The 18,295-nt window shown below is 36.2% G+C and overlaps 1 protein-coding gene across 20 annotated transcripts in view; it reads right to left on the bottom strand.

The window, feature by feature from the left end:
- EPB41L2 (erythrocyte membrane protein band 4.1 like 2) overlaps window positions 1-18,295 on the bottom strand; it is a 103,506-nt gene that overhangs the window by 65,335 nt on the left and 19,876 nt on the right. The window contains exon 1 of one of the 20 annotated variants that reach the window (XM_071806549.1): window positions 2,081-2,238. The exons of the other annotated variants lie outside the window; for them this stretch is intronic. The gene's annotated coding sequence lies outside the window, so the exon portion shown is untranslated. Of the gene's footprint in view, window positions 1-2,080; window positions 2,239-18,295 lie in introns of those variants that run through there. 20 annotated transcript variants of the gene reach the window in all.

Here is an 18,295-nt window from a genome sequence, read left to right as displayed (position 1 = left end):
TCTCCCATTGGAACTTGCACCCTTCTCTGTATTTATACATCCAGAGGACTGTATATAAAACCAGATATACTTTGAGTATTGAATCTAATAATTTGGATTAAGTTCATTTTTAAGCACACTCTTGAAAAAACAGATGAGACTAAAGTCAATGCAGACTCTGTGTTTTCGTGAGTCTCAACAGCAGCCACAGGGCAGAGGCCTGTCAGAGCCCATCAGTTCCCCACACTGTGACAAGGCCACCAGAGCCAGGGCCTGAACTGATCTCATGATGTCACAGCTCTTCTGTGTACGCTTAGAAGTTAACACATTGATAAACAAAATACCAAGAATAATTCTATGCCACATATAGAAAAAAAAAATAAAGCGTCACAGTTTGTGGAAGAGCCCTATGCAATAATCCAAGTAACTAGACAACTAAAGCTGTGCTACAATGCAGACTTTTGCCAATGTAATAGTGTCCCTGCTAAAAATATTTATTGCAAACACAACAAACACAATCCAACTAAAAATCACCCTTTCTCCTTAGGATTCTGTCCCAAGGGCCTCCTAAACTGGAAGGTCATTTGCAAGGAGGTAACCAGGTGAGCAAACTGTCATTGCCAGTCTGTACATTGGTCAGCAGATGGTGCCATAATAGTTCTAAAATTCAGTAGCACTTTTCAAAGGTCAAACTTTAAACTGCAACAATATTCAAATTTGAAATGTAATTCCCAAGTTATGCCAAGTAATTGGATGTTTTCACAGAAGTATTACCATAACAATTTTATAAATATAACTTCAGAGCCAGACAGTGAATTACTACTCCATGACAATAAAAATTAGTTACATGTATACATGAACATGTTTGTATCTAAGTATATACACACATTCACATATATCTAAGCTTATTTCCAAGAGCAGAAATGGCACAAAATGGTTCAAATCCAGTTTCCAGAGAATTCCAGGAACATAATGGTGGCTAGCAAACTCTCAGTTAACAGCAACTATACACATAAGCACCCTTCTACCTAGATAGTGAAATCACTATTCAAAATAACAAGTATTTTGTTAGGCTTCATGTTTATATCCATGTTGTCACACAGCTGAATATTTGCAAGCATAGAATGCCTCCCTCCCAAATGCAGTACCCATCCTGCATTATTAGGAAAACATTTTTGTCCTTACACAAATACCAAAATATCAAGTCTCTAGAACTATCTTTTGCAGTGCTAGAAAATTACTGCAAACGTGTCATCAGTCCTTGCAATACACAGACTATATATACAGGAATCACCAGAAAAAACACTGACAAGTCCCTACACATAAGATGGTGCAAACTTTAAAGATACTTCTGAAACAACAATATAAGACAAATACTAGAGTAATTCTGAAGATCACTGTGAAGACAAATAAGTAAAATTAAGGATTTAGACAACAAATGAAATGAGACCAAGAAATCTATTTGTCTAGAACTGCAAAGTGAGCATGCAGTCTAGACAATATTTTCACCATGAAACTATTATGCTGACAAATTTCTGTAAAGCAACTCTGGGGAAGTTGCCTCAACTCTTTGTAAAGTCAAAACAGAATCCAGGAATATGACTGCTTCCCAAAAATCTTTTACCTGTTAAAGCAGCACACCACCACATATCTACTCTCTGTGACTCAAGTGCTCCCAGCTTTTCATGAAACACCTGCTGCAGGCGATCTCTAATTTGTCTGGTGAATAACTTTAAATCCATAAACAAGTTAAAAGGATTAGTGTTAAAGGCTAATTCAGTTGAAGGGATACAACTCTCCAGAAAGGAAAGAAAATACTATGAGATATGAAAACAAGTGAGAATTCTTTCAACACTATTTTGTTAAAATTTCTTTCCTGACACTAGGTAGCAGCCTAAAAACGTATAGTAAAACAAAAATAATATTAGCAAGTGCTGTTTTGCAAACTAAATGGACCACATTAAGGATTGTATCATTTGTGTAACACCCTACAAAAGAAAAAAAAAAAAAGAGGAAAAAAAAAAAGAAAAAAATCAAAATCCAAACCCCCACACACCAAACAACAACCCCCAAAATTTCAACAAAATCAGAACAGAAATACCTTTCAGGTGCTACACATAGCCAAGGTGTAATGCCCACATCAACATTTCTTTAAGATTACATTTAAGCACATATACATCCTGCAGCGCTCTCAATGCTATCTATATCATATCCAGAGATGACAGGAATCCGCTCCTCCTATATTTTCAATCTACAAATACTCTGATATATCCAGGCAAAAAAAAAAAAAGAAGAATCTCAAAGAACAACTGAATTCAAATTGAGAAAACACTTTGCCAGAGTACATATGCACACATATAATCTTTCTATGAAGGTAGTTTTGTTCTGTTCCTCAGCACTGAAAAAATGTTGTAAGCCAATGAGAATCCAAGCGCCTTTTTGAAAAGCTGTACTGAAGAAGAGTGACCCCACCCAAGCCCTGACACTGCTAGAGAAGGGCATGCTCAGTGGAAAACCAGGATTTGGTGCCAAATTCATTCCAGCAGTCAGAAAATGAACATGGGTCAAGAAACAGCTCTGTTTTCCTGTTATCTGTCCAACAAACTAAGAACAACACAGTTTGAGAAAAATCTCTGCCCTATCTTTAAAATCAACATTGCAAGTTTACAGAGGGTTTCAACTGTTCATATTAAGCCCTCAAAATAACCACAATTTTAGAGATTAAAAACAGCAGTGACCAATCATTTGCTATGGGAAACCTTGTCCCTCCAATCTCCATTACCTTCCTTACACCCCATCCGAGACATCACCAAATCACTGTTTCTGTAACAGTGCCACAGTTCCACTGAAGCACAGGCAAACATTTCATTTTTTTTGGTTAGGAAAGGGAAATCTATTTGGGTTCTGTAAAGTATTCAGCTTCTTCTGATTTGCAAGTTTTTGATTTCCAGATGCCACAATAAATTTTTCATTTCCAACCTTCATTCTGCCTATTTATAATGTATTGACAAGATTGAAACCAGTTTCTCTTCATAATTTGAACATTAAGTTGATTCTTGCATAAAGTACACTTCCAAGGCACTCAGAATAACATGGTTAATCAAAGCTAGTACACGACAATTTTTTTTTTACCGCAAACTGAGAGTCCGCAGTGTAATAAACCTTCTGGATACTGGAATCGCAGACACACATCATTGTTCTGACAAGTATTAATTTCCTCTTCAGTGGAAGTCATATACAGAATTATTACCATCTTGCATGTTTAGGAAATGTATAACGGCATGCAAAAGAAGGAAATAACCACAATACCAGCATTCTATGTCAGGAAAAAGAAATAAGAGACAACTAACTTGTGCTTTTGGTAGAATACTAGTCACAGACCACTAGAAACAAACAAATCTGCAAGTAATTTTCATAAGCAGATATAACCATTAAATTTTTTTCACCACTATGTTGTGGCTGAATGCCATAAGGGTGCAGGCACTACTGAGATCACATTGACAATACTCGTTAGCTTTTTATTTTAGTTAATCCAACTTAGGAACAATGGCCAGAAACCATTAAGACAGTTTGCTCTGTTACATACAAGAACAGAGTTCAATAGATAAATGTTGTTTACAAAGCTTCAGGCTGTAAACACAGCCACACAAGTGCCTTTTCTGTCAGCAACAAGAGTTCTGCATTTCAACTATAAAGTGCACTTCATCATTTTTGCTATTGTTAAATACATGCACTATAGAGAGAACAGTTCTCTTTAGCGAACCAGTTTAACAATACTGGTTGATGTTTGCACATTACTGAGGGAAACAAAAACTTGGAAAAAAGTGACATTAAAATTAAAAATTATTTTATATAGGTGACAGGTGTAGAATCTTCTTTTACTATTTTTTTTACATCAATTTTCCTGAATCAGGGTGCAAGTTGAAATACAAAAATTGATACTGCCACCACTTCCTGCTGATAATGAAGCCAGTTTCAAATACATGGTTAAATGCCATCTGTGGCAATTAACCTTAAGCTTAATCCAAGTTCCAAATAAGTAGGAAGTTTCAAACTATACAGTGAAGTATTGCTGGATATCTGCAGGTCAATTGCAGTAGTCGCTTTACTAGGTGCATTGCTACCAGCTAATCAACTGCTGAAGGAACAGCAGAAATCTCAATGCACATGTAAGTAAATAAATCCTGGCTATTAATTGTATAGCATGTTTTATGAAAAACAGACAAACAAAAAAAGAATAGTTAAAACCATGATAATTCACAACTGCTTCTGCAATGAATAAATGCTGTCCCATTTTCCCGGCCAGCTATCCCCACATTCCACAGGCCTCAGCAGTTAGCCACTCAAGACGCCTTGTGTTGGCATTTCAATTCCTGTGTTTCCAGATAGCACAAGCTAGCCGAGTCTTTCGTATGCTACTAGAACAGACGTATTCTCTTGAAAGAGCAGAACCAATTTGCTCAGTGTTTCCCCTCCTTCAAATAATTATAATGCACCTAAAATGATTCATGTACAGCAGGACACTGCAAACATTTTCCTACATACTTATGTTTAGTTAAATATATAACAATGTATTGAAACTACAGATAATACTGCTCTTCGGGAAAGTATGCATCTACTGCTCCTGTGGGAGAATAACATTGCCAATCCTGAAGAAAAAAAAGGAAAAAAAACTAGTGAAAGAGAGATGCCTGTTAGCTGAGCAAATAAAATTGGCAGCCAAAACTTCATCACTCCCATGGGTTCTTCTGAATGCTGCTATTTGATCAGAAGAGTGAAAATATCGGCAACTTTCTAAAAGTTTCCTGCTTTTTGTGGCAATGGTTTCAACATTAACACCCTTTCAATCTCTGTGACATCTCTGGGCTACACGAAGTGAAATGATGCCCTAGAACGCAGGAACAAGTACAAAAATATAATAGGGGAAAACAAAACGGCAAAATAATTTTATGTTAATAATGCTGGTTTTGTGCCTGGACTTCAGCACTCAACATGTTTGTTAGTCATCTAAGTGCCTTAGCTGTTTTGTGCTTTTTGGAGGGACATTCCCAGCATGAAAGTTTGTAATATAAAACAGATAACAGGATATGCATGAAAGTCCCAAGGGAGAAACTATTTAAACGAAGTTTTCTTTGGAGAGTTAGGAAAAGATGACAGATAAGAAAGATTTAAAAGAATAATTCATTTGTGAAGACCAAGAATGAGGTGAGGAGGAATATTTCGAACTGTCCTGCAGACAAGGAAAAACACACAATGATTTGCCAAACCACAACTGCAATGTCATTCCCATATAAATATACATCACAAACTGCAGTTTACCAAAGCAGCCTCACCCATTGCAGAAAAGCCTTTTAACCACCACATACAAATGGAGAGGGTGTGTTATTACAGTAAGCTTTCAAGCCAAATCAAGTAGAGGCTTTATTCTGCATTTTTGGGCCACATTTTCATTCTCATCCTATATATCCAGAGAAGTTTGAAAGCTTTGAAACAGTCCTAGGAAAACACAAATCCAAGCTGACCGCAATTTATCACCTCATAGCTTTATTACACAAACACATAGAGCACAATATTATAAACTCCATGCCAAAAACTTATTTGTTCAAATGAAACTCCTAATCTGCATAGGTGTGCGGGTTTCTTTGCCTCCTTTTGGGCTCATCAGTTTAGGTGCTGACAGAACAAATGCTTGAACGCATATTTATCCTCAAGTATACTGCTGTTCGCTATGGTTATTCTTCTTTTGCTTTTAAACTTAGATCCAAGACCACGTTTGAGCTCACAGTTGTGGACTCCCCCCATACCATCTAAATTTTCCTTAACTCTGGATTCACCACTGAAATATTTAGAAATATAAAGCAATGAGAAAAATTGGCATAAGCATATAAACAGACCAAACTTATTTTTCTTGACCACATTGTAATGGTTAACAACTGTACTTTTTTTTTTTTTTTTTTTTTTCTGCAAGAGCATATTCCTGTGTGGAAGCCATACAAAGCACAGAGAAACAAAAAGAACTCAGACTCTTGTTTAAAACTACATCATGTTCTCTCAGAAATCAAGATCATTTAGACAATAGTTCCCAAAGTGAGATGTCAGAGACCAAGAACTGGAGCTCTGGTCCATATAAGTCTGGGATGTGCTACTCTAAGAAGTCTGCCTAAACAAATGATCCTCAAAAACTGAAAACTCCTAGCACTGAGAAAATGCGTACATCTGTGTCACTGTGTTAGGAGGAGAGAAACACATCCATACGGTAGACTTGTTTTGAGATACAGTATGAACAACATGCAAATTGATGTTCAGTAAATTCGTTAACAAGGGTGGATGCAGAAACACATTAAAAGGGAAGGACTGATGTTATAGCTCTCAATTCTCTCTTCCTTTTATTATGAACAAAAAGCTTAGGAAGAACAAATAATGGTAAGATAAAGACAGCACTGGAGAGAAAGTCAGGAGTAAAAAAAATGGTGTGGGGGCGGGAAGGAGAAAACAGGAAACAGAGCTGAAGACAAAACAGGAAAAAAGGTCATGATTTGTGTAAGAGCTAAAAAACTGCAGTGAGGAGAGACGGGGGAAGGGTGGGAAGACACCAGAATTGTGGTGCGGGCTAAGTTCTATTGTAGAGGCCACCAGACAGAACACAAGATCTCCAGGTGTTGGTCCTTCAAGAGCGAGGCCGCAGGAGATTCAGCAACTACCATTTCTTCCTCATATAAAATCCTGCCCAGTAAAGTTATTAAACCACAGAAGAATTTGTGCAAGAAAGGGCACACGAACACCTGTAAGACTGGGAAAAACAAAACCCTTGAACCCACTGCCCTTATGACATACTGTTTACGCAGAAGAATTTCTTTTCAAGAGCCTAAAATCTCTTTCTTGTGCAATCAAGTGTCTCACAAGACGCAAAACTTTTAAGACTTTTCCAGTAGCTTATTCATTTTTGTACGTTAATTTCATGACATGTTCCTCTACTATAAGATTTAAACAAAGTGCTTCTTCCTTTGCACTTGTAATTATGTTTGTATTTATCTTTAAGCAGCAAATGCTTGGGGTTTATTGTCTAACAGACTGACTGAAAAATTGGAGTGTCAGATCTGGGCTACATGGGAGTTACAAAAACCGCAAAAAGTTATTAAATAAGCTTTTTTGCTTTTAAAATCATAACCTGGAACAGAAGTAGTCCCAGTTCAATTTCCACTGAAATAACTATTATACAAGCTAAAATTTATTCTTGTCAAGTGATGTAATATTTTCCTGTTGAACAATCCAAGCTAATTCATGGTTGTACAACATGACTAAAATCCGAGGTCAACTCTGAGTCTGAAGGAGACAGACACCACTAACTATATATTCCAGTGCAACAGAATTAGAATTCACCACAGTTATGCACAAATCAACCAAATTCTTATCCACATCAGGTAAAGAAGGAATTCTGTGTTGGCAGATTCCTTTTATGAGGTACTGCTGTCATCAAGTGATTCTCTGCAACTTCATTAATCACCAAGAACACATTTATACAGAAACAATTCAATATTTGAAGCAAAATGAATATGCAGTCTTTGCCAAGAAAAATTCCAGCATTTCTCATACATTTCTTATGCCAACTGAAGCAATGTTTCATTGTCTTCTTTAACAAAGGAGAATGGATTTTAGACTGCACGTATCTACCAAGTACACTGCAACACTTGAGATAAAAACTGTGAGGATTAAAGTAAGTTTACTTGAAAAGTAAATCGGAGAAATGTAGCTTAAGGCATTCCTTTTAAAGATATACAGATACATAATACAGCATGTTTGGTGTGACTATTAAATAAGAGTTTCAAATGGTTGAAAAGACAAAATTTTTCATCCAACAAAGCTTATATGAATGAAAATATTGTATCATACTTCAGATAAAATGTAAAGTATGCTAAGCTATCAAATAAAATTTCAAAAATACTTCCAAAAAGTTGAACAGCTATTTATGTAATTCTTATTCTGAAAATGTATTACCAGCTTGTGTTACCCCATGCTAAGATATACAGATAAGCCTTTTAAATATATAGAGAGAGCCATATGCTAAAGAGACATGTAGATGGAAATTGTGAAAAGAGAATTACGTCGAGCACAATGTTCCATAATCCTGTAATGGGAAACAGATTCCCTAAAACTCCTGAGACATATCAACAAAGCTGTTTTAAGCTGTGATGTGTGGGCTTCACTATTGGCAACACACAGATACCCTTCTCACTTCATATTAGTTTCATGTATAAACATCTCTTTCATCCTCTTCTCCCTCCCCTCTTGTACCTCCACTTAATCTTATTTACTTTTTTTAGTATCTTCCTGATTATCAATTAAGTCCTATGCCTTCCATTCTTAATTCCATCACCATTGCTAGAAAGCCAGGGTGCCAAACTGTGTCAAAAGCCTGGCTTACATCCAGATGGTTTAGCATCTCACCTGAACAACAAAGAACATAAGCAATTCAATATGCAAGCTGGATTTTTCTTTCAAATCACATCCACATGAGGACAAAATAAGCTGTTTACAAATTTATGTAAATGTCTTTATTTGCTGATGAAAACAAACAAAAAAATCAAAGGTAGTACTTAAAAGCTGTTCAACTTGTCACAAATTATGCCATAGTCAAATATTTAATATGAATTCAACAGTTTCAGAAATAGAGAATGCATTTCTGCAGCTAGTTTTTTGAAGTAGAACTATACAACTAGCTAGTATTGTGAATTTGTTTCTGCCCAAAGCAACTAGAAACCAACATAGGCAGTACATCACAAAGATGTGCTAGGAGGCTGAAATATCGGGCATTCAGGTCTTTTTCTGTGCATCACAGCATATGCTCCAGTTAATGTTCTCAACACACACAGTAACTGGGAAAATTACAGAACTCTTTTTAAAACTAAGATATAATCAAATCTGAAAGAGGTATAACCCACAAGATTTTTCTGTTCTAATCTCCCAAAGTATCATCTTCTGAAAAACACTGATTGATTACACTACCGATCCATAGTCTATGAAGAGCTCCACATTCCCTAACTGAAGAGATTAGAGGCAAAAACCAACACTAGAGCTCCTTTCATAGGGAATCTCTTCCAGAACAGCCCCTGATTAATGGAGATGAAAGTGGAACACCTTAATACTTCTGAAAGAATTTGCCTGACAAAAAACCCAAGGCAAAGCCTATCTCGAAGAAAAGGATTGTACGCTCTGTTGACGTTGTCAGTGACCTCCTTTAAACTGTCATGGCTGGGATGAATAGCCTAAGTCACCAATCCATTTTATGACTGCTCAATCTGAGCCAGGGTTTAAGCAGCAGGCTGTGCTGCATGGGCTACATTAATCTGTCTACAGGTCAAAATACATGGAAAGCTGCAATCTGCTCATGCCCAGCAGGGAAAGAATATCCCTCATCTTCACTCTAATTGAGGACTGTGTTTATTTAAGGAGTAAATTTTCCAATTCAAAGAATGAATATAAAGGTTTCAGGAAATAAATATATATTCTGCATTACTCAACTCAGAGCAGGTTTTACTGTTTACAAACCTCATGCAGAAATGGTAAAATTACCACATGCTTTTTCTTCTCAATTTTGACTGTGACACTATCTCAAGAATTGGCTCTGACTAATCCTTAGTATATACTTTAGTAAATGAAATTAAACCCAGCAGAAACAAAAATCAATTAAAATGAAAAAAAAAAAACTGTAAGGAGGAGAGACACCATTTGTCTTTTCACTAATTCCTAGCATTACGGGCCTATGGAAAAAGAAAGAATACTGAAGTCTCTTGTAAGCTCTGCAATATTTCTTCCACTTAGTGTTTAATCCCTTCACGAAACACAGCAAGAATAAGAGGAATGCAAACAAATTTTAAGAAGCTGTGCTGGAACAAACTTTTCTTCTTGTTCTGAAGTTCTGAGCACTATGTTGACAGTGATCCACGAAAAGCCCTTAAAATTTAAAAATTAAATTGATAGAAAAAAGCTAATATTTATGAACACTGTTTAGAATGTTTTTAAAAAAAGGTTTTTTTAAGAAATAGCTCTGTTTCTATCTGTGTTTTTAAAATTCTTTTAGGTTGCTTCAGTCACAGGTGCTCAAACAGATCTGACAGCTCGTTTTAAAATATTAAAATCTCCAAATTCATTAATGGAGTGACCATAAGATTCTGGAAAGCCACTTTCTAAAAATGTTCAAAGCTGTCATTTGAGACATCTGTGAAGCCCTTCTAAAGTATTCAGTCTAATCTTTGAAGAATAAAGTTGTTGTAGTGGTATGCTTTTTTGTTTTGTTGTTGTTTGTTTTTCTGAAAAGGATAACCAGGAACCATAAAGTTCTATGCATGGCAAAGCAAGAAAAAAATCAAGGTTAGATGTCAACTTTGAGTTATGTTCTAATTAGAGCTAGAACTGACTACTTTATGGACTGAAACAGAATTTATTGTTTATTTCTTGAACAACTAGAACAAGTATCCCAATATATTATACATCCTACTTTTAAATCAATTGCCCTGGAGCCATTATTCATTGCTCAAGTCCATCAATAAGGGGATGAAAAACTTGTTATCTCCAAAGTCAACACAGCCTGTGGAAGGGCATTATTTCTTAGGATTGACTAAACACACAAGTTTTACTAATTTCAATATAAAACTACCTTAAAATAATATATCTGATTTCAATTGATTGTCAGTAATGCTCTATTCAGCTGTGTGTGTATATGCCTGCCCACAGATGTTTTCATGATTTTTCTCAAGAAACATCCATTTATTTTTGTTCAGTACTTGTTAAAATGGATTTATTTCAGCAGAATCCAAGGCTAATATTACCTTTGGCATTGCTGTTGTGATAATCAAGCAATTACCCACACATTCAAGTTATTATTAATCTTACTATATACTTATTTTTAATTTTCACTTTATGACATTGAGTGGCAATAATTCTTTTTGTGATTAATGCCTCACACTATTTAGAATGAAGTTACAATTTGTTTTCAAAACATGGCACAGAACACTAAAACTACATCAGTGAGATAAAAATTTTGCAAAGACACTCAAGTTTGATTAGGGACTTTGTGTGTACAAAATGCATTGCTATCTTCAAATCTGATTTCAAAACCAACCATGCTTGCTAGAAAACAGCGACCAGCTTTTTAATTTAAGTGTGTCAGATGCAGCTTCTAACCAGACTCTGAAGACAATGTTCCTCTTCAGGAATTACACAGCCCATAGGCCCTCACTATTTTTCCCTTGTTAACATACTTCTATATGAAATCATGTCATCTCAATGTCTTGTTGGTAAACTAGTTTTGATAAACTCAACAGGTCAAATCCTTGAGAACCATTATGTAAGAGCTTTAAAATTAGTTTTCTTCTCTGAACTTTTCAGCATGCTTTTAAAAAGTGGCAACACTGGAAGTGCTGATTGTGTTTTAATATACAATTACTTACAGCATGCAAAGCAGCAAGGTCTTTTCCCCATTCCTACTTTCCAAGTCTCTTGAACACCTCTCAGGTAATTCCATTGCTCCTTTACAGCCCTGGCACTGCACTAACAGCCTGTCACCCTATTTTGAAGGGTAAAAAGATGGACTATTACAGATTCTACCAGTTTTGGTAGAAGCTTGACATGGGTTGGCTTATTGGTACAGATGTATCCAAAAGGAGTTTGAGCTATCCCTCTTCTGAAATTAAGTTTTGTGCCCAAGTATCTATATTCGTGTCAATAATTGACAACAACCACTTAGTTCCCAAACTAAACTACATATGGTTTCAGACAGAAAATGCTACACCACAATTCTGAACACACTTGTATTTAGATGAACAGCACCAATGCTCCACACACTTTTTGTTGACCTAAGCATATCTCAAATAAAAAAAAAAAAAGGTACTGCTAAACCAAAGATTGCTTATCCAAAATTTCCCTTTTTAAAATCATAGATCTCTAGAAAATATATATTCTCATAGCTGTTTTTCTCCAGTGTCTCAAATCAGCAAGTATGTGCTCGTATACACCCAAACTACTTCAGAAGCTAACAATGGTTATAAAGGAAGAACTGTAAAACTCTGATACAACTGCTACATTTTGGGGACAGTAGCCTGAGTTTCAGCATTTTTGGCATTTCAGTCAATTCACCTAACTACATCAATAGCAGCTGCAGTCAGAGTTTTGACTGTAAACACATTCTAAAAACATCCAAAAATAGTGTATACATGGCCACTGGAAAGAAGCTCTGTCAAACGTATTTCCCCTTACATAACTTAGATAATATTCCTTGACCTTGTGAAATTACAAATATGTAATCAGCAAACAGGCAATGAGATTAACTCTAGGCAGAAATAAGATTATTGTGACTCAAATCTTGAGTGAAAGATGTCCTCAGTGAGCCAGCAGATCTGTTCCAGTATGAACAAAAAGCATGACTGCTATACAGATAACACACCCTGCCTAGCTCTAGCCTAGATATCACCAGTAGGAAATTATGTACGCCAAAAAAGATACAGTGAGTCCTGATCCCTACAGGATACATTATCAAATCTCAGTATTCTTCTATGCCAAACTTTAAGGAAAAGTCTGTGGTAGATTTAGTTTCATACTTGAAATCAGGTATGCACTCTTAGCAGGCAAACTGTGAAAGGAAACAATTACTAGACCATTACTGAACCAGATTATCCATTCTGAAAGTGTTTCAATACGTAGGTTGGAGTTTCAGTAAAACTTCTAACTTATAGACTGTATTTTACTATTTCAGGATCATAAACCCTCTAAGTAAACTTTTTATACAACTTGTGCAGCTGAATAGCATAGGGGTAAATCAGCAGCGATTTTGTCCACCAGCAAGTGTGTGGTATTTCCATCTTGCCAGAAGACTTCATAAACAAGTGACTCCCTTTGTACTGGAGCTACGTAACTACAGTATGAACTTAGCCTAGATGACAGCAACCCTTTATTTTAAGCTGGTATTTTCTCAGTTCTCACTACCATTAAGATTTATTGGGTATTTTGCAGATCAAATAGTCACAGCTAGAAGAATCAGCAACCTCACTGTTCTAGTGCTCTGCACAGTGCAGAAAAACACAAAGATTAGTCCCCTGATTACTAACAATGTGCAATAAAATTTAAGTCTTTCCTGACAGTTTTATCAAAATATATTTCAAAAACATAAGAACTAGCAATAACAAACATTTTAGACAAAAAAATTCATTAAGGTGAGTGTTCCTTTCTCCTTCCTATACTCCCCTCCTCCATTCACATCACCTCAGTATCCTGAGATACTGACTCCAACACAACCTTTGCCAAGGCTGCAGCCCCTCTCCGCACCGCAGCGCTCTGCCCCTGCACTTCACCAGCTGCCACAACTACACTCTACTGCTAAGGAACATGAGAAAGCAGAAAGGCAAGGGGTGGGGGCAGCATAGCCCACTTCTTGCTTCATCATTTCTGCTGCAGGAGCTGAAAAGTCAGGTGTTGGGGAGAGCAGAGGCTGACCCACAGCACAAGGCAACACATGGAGTGCTGAGCCAGGCCTGCGTGCTTTCCTGACCCACATTGTTTGGTCAAGTCTGAACTGAATATATACCCATAAATTGGAATAGTTATTTCAGGAGGCACATCTTGTGTCAGTCTGCACAAGATCCAGTACAGGAAAAAAGTAATATATTATGTTCACTAAACACATTAAGCCTGATGCTTAAACAGCATCTATAAAATAGCAGATAAAGACCTGTGAGAAAGTGAACTGTACATAAAACATGCTTATTCACTCTGACAGAAAACGCACTGGAGAAGCAATTCCCCATGAAGAAAGTCCTTTTCATGTTTTAGTCAATACCTCCATTTTTGCATAGAAACGTATGCAAGCACTGTTTGGTTTCTTCCCATCTTCTAGGTTACTGGGCATAGTAGTAGAGGAAAAGGATTTTATAAATGCTTACTGAGAAGACAAACTACATTACATCTGTTCCAATATTATTACTCTGGGTAAACCTTTACCAACCAACTTAGACGTCTACTCCCTAGCCCATGTAATACTCTACAAAGTAAAAATACTAACAGGATACAATGTTTTCCCACTTTGTGCAGAACTCCATTTGCCCTGTTTCCATAAGTTTCATGGGAAAAGCAAATAAGAACATATAAGTAAAGGATGAATGGTAACTGCCATGTTATTTTTCCACTAATCACCACAACAACAATCAGTATTAATTAGCAGATTATATATTGTAGTACCCAAAATAAACTGCAAATTCTATTTATGCAAACAAGAGGGAAAAAAATCAAAATAACTCAAGATGTTTAAAGCAACTAATGTTAATTCTTAATGAAGTCTCTAAATATGTTTGACTTACAGAATATTCTATATCACATTACTTCTGAATAAAAGTTATATTACCATAAAAGCACATTATAAACGCACATGCATTACAATTGCTTCTTTGTGGGAATGCAAAAGCTACAACAGCTTTCAGAGCTCCACTATCACTGAATGAGGAAACCCGAACTATATAATAACACCACAGTGAAAAGAAATAGTAAACAATTTAATTGAAAAATTCTGATACAAAAAATTAATGGGTAAAAATTTTTGAACTATATTAAAAGTTAATTGTTTTTTCATACAACAAATGGATGAGATTTTGGGGCCACTTTCCCTAAAAAGTAGTGAGGTGAATAAACCACCCTTTCAACAGCACTTGCAAAGGTACTGAAACAATTGATGTGTTGACTTTCAATTTGATGACCCAGGGAACCTATTCCAAGTCTTTAACAACTAAAAATTCAAACATCCTAACACTCACCAAAACTGAAACTAGGACTTTGATGACTTACGTTGCTGTCACAGTGCTCGGCATCTCCTTTATACACAATTTTACTCTTTCAGAACAGGAACACAGAAACGCGATGTACTTTCTCTGCTGCTTTGAACAGACAACTCTCTTTGTAGCCACCCAAAGAATGTGTTCTGCAATCTCTCATAATTTAATCACTGTCAGTCATAACAGCCTATTGTGAAAAATAATCCACTCATTTCTTTTATCATGAGTGCACTCAAGCATGGTCAATTTATGAGCAACATAGTCACATGTATCAGCCACGAGAGATCTATTACAGAGCTGCTGGAAAGTTTGTGAACAACCAAGTTGCTTTGCTCTGATTATCCATAGGCTAAATCTAGAAGTCTCACAGACTTTCATATTACTTTCACAGGAGAAACAAAGGAAAGCCTTCAAGTGATAGTTCTAGGGTTTACTTTAACACATGCTTACACTGACAATAAGCTAATTACAACTCCAAATTTTAACATTAAATTACAGTAATAATATCTCATTCAAATCAGGTCCTCATGGAAGGAAATGTCATCTTGATATCCTAATAGTAGTTGAGAAGTCCTCTGATATAATCAGTATAGCTGTTTGTGCTGAGAGACCAAAAGCATAGCTGCCAGTTTAAGTGGAGGAGCTCTTTGGAGATGCCACAGGCACACTCAGGCTCAGGAGCTACCACGCTGAGCAACAATCAGGAGTTGCAAAATAGCAGCCAGACCAGTACACCTGCACACATTTAACAAGCCAAACTCACACAGGTTAATGAAGTAATGCAAGTAATATAAGTAATAGCTATGAGATGGTGCTAAGAAATCCAAACTAACAGACTGAGGAGTTTTACAGAAGCTACATGCACAAGAAACACATGCTTACACACTTTAATGTTTGCAGACACATGTATGTGTATTATAGTCTTATCTCTCTCAACCAGCAAAGGATTCATCAGGAAATATCTTCCTACATGAGACACCAAACAGATTGCTCTAATAACAGAGACTGGTCAGAAAATCATTCATAGTATTATACACCATAAAGCTTTGCACAGATTTTCAAATGATAATTGTTGAAATTGACTGGTTAAAAATATTTTCACACAAAGTAACTAATTGAATCCTGGCTGGTGAAGAACACCTGCACAATGCCCTGTTCTTTGAAGTTCTCTTATGTCTACCATTTTAAAAAGAGCATATAATTAAAAACACAGTGGTAAAAAAAAAAAAAAAACACAACACAAAAAAGCCCAAATTTTCAGTGTTAACATTTTCAGTCAGGATATGCAGATAAATCTGGAAGTGGTCTACCACTTTAAAAAGAAACCCAGCTAAAGAAGCACCACTGTGAGCGCTCAGCCACTGAAGGTCCCTGGCAGACTACAGAGGCCTCACCCACCCATCCCTTTGGCAGCTCTATGATGCTATGGCGTAATCTACATGAGAGACATGGCAGATGTCACTGCACATCCTGCCAAAGCCCCACGTACTTAACTGGAGAAAAGTTGCAGAAGAACTGCAGATGCTGACCATTTGGAATTCTCACTGGTTTGTATAACACTGTCTTCCATAACATACCTGATCAAAACAACAATGCAGTTCTTACCGTGTTCAGATATCAGATATTTCTCTAACTTTGCCAGAAAAGATTCCCAGACAAATCAGGGGAAGTTTCTTGTTTATAGCATTAAGATTTGACTATGAGCCAGACTATAATTAATCTTCCACACAGACACTCAATCACTTAATACAATGCACTCCAGTTAATTGAGTCAATGTATTAGGCAAATGCTTAGGTATTTCTTGTCTTAAAGTGAATTTTTGGCTGCTAGAAGAAAACCTGCTTTGACTGCAACTGCTTTCACAATGAAAGTTAGTAAGTGACTTCCATAAGAAATCCATAGTGTGTCAGAGATATCTAAGCAAATACATATACACATCAAAACTGGTATCAAGAGCATCATGCCCATTCCTTCATTTAAAGAGATTTAATTTGACCTCTAGAGGTGTTTGATATCATGAAATTACTTTCTCCAGTTTACTGAAAATTAAACACTATTTCTTTATAAGCCAAAAAAGATCGATATAGCAAAACTCCTGCTTACTTTCTCACTAAGCTAACAAATCACTATACCATTCAACTTGTAGGTTTTAAAACTGTAAAGCAATAGAGCAACAGTGCAACTACCTGAAGGAAGTGAGGTAACTTGAATTCAAGACAATATTTTACAGGAAACCTTTCAGGCTCCAAAGGTTACTATTGTTGAATTTTCCAAAGGAGTCAATAAGAATTTTTCATGCAGTGTTCAGTTTTAAAATCTGCTGAGCACTCAGAAAAGGCTGAGAACTAAAGCTCAAATTTACTACCCAATTAAGTCAGACACACTAGCACCTCAATAAGTAAACACATCAAGATTTTACCATGGTTAGAATCTCTAATTCAGAAACGTGTTTGGGACTCATGCACTGAAAATACAATTCTGCCACCTGGCAATTAATAGATATAAATTCTGAACAAGACAAAGCAACACAAAAATCTGCCCAAGGACTCTCATACACAAAATTAGGCTATCAGGCTTCTCTTCAAAAAAGGTGGGGTTTCATTGTTTGTTAACTTTAACTTTGTGCCCATGCTACCTCCTTGATCTACAAGCTGTTTCCTTTCAGAAAGCACCTGATGGCAGCCAGACTCTGTATCTTGCTATATACACCTTAACGCAGTATATAATATAGATTATCTCTAAGATCTCAGAAACCACCAGCTGCCACTTCTACAGAAGTCTTGAATTTCAGAATTAAATCTGAATTGTAATGTGGTTTTTCAGAAATGTCTCTGGACTTAAGCATACGGCAATCATATTTAGATATGACACCATTTGTGATTGGCTACCAATTGAATTTAACCCTGTTTACCACAACAGGCACAATAAATTGTGTTTTAAAGGTGAACAATCCAGAACTATTAAGAAGCAACAAATTTGACAAGTGAAATTTTTAGTATTAAACTAGTTACTCTGCATTGACTTCTTTTCTTCCAAGAAACTAAAGACTTTCATGCTACTTAACACATTTATTTGATTTGCAAAGTATTTGTTGAAGGTGGTCTTTTTCCAGAATACTGTTTTCTACACAGCGGATTTACTGGTTTGGCTAGTTCATCTGATTCCAACAGCAAGTTAAAGCAGTAGCATAGGTCAAGCACCACATTTCTCAGATTACCTTAGCTTTAAGTTTTGTACACATTATTGAAACACTGAAGCTTTTCAAGATTCCTTCAACCTTTTCTCTTATTTCTAGCATCTTGATATGCCAAAGAATTAAACGGAAACATTTTAAAGAAAAGTGAAGCTATTAGTGGAGGTACATGTTATCACTTACTATGAGCACATTTTCGAAAGCAAATCACAAAGACGCTTTTAAACATAGCTGATATTTAGTTGTTCAAGATTTGTCTGTTCTGTTAAAAGGCACCAGTCATGTCACCTATTAACCATTTAATTCATT

This window comes from Patagioenas fasciata, chromosome 3 (genome assembly GCF_037038585.1).
Source record: "Patagioenas fasciata isolate bPatFas1 chromosome 3, bPatFas1.hap1, whole genome shotgun sequence".
Taxonomy (NCBI): domain Eukaryota; kingdom Metazoa; phylum Chordata; class Aves; order Columbiformes; family Columbidae; genus Patagioenas; species Patagioenas fasciata.
Note: the sequence above shows the minus strand (reverse complement) of the source record. Positions and strands in the feature narration are given on the sequence as shown.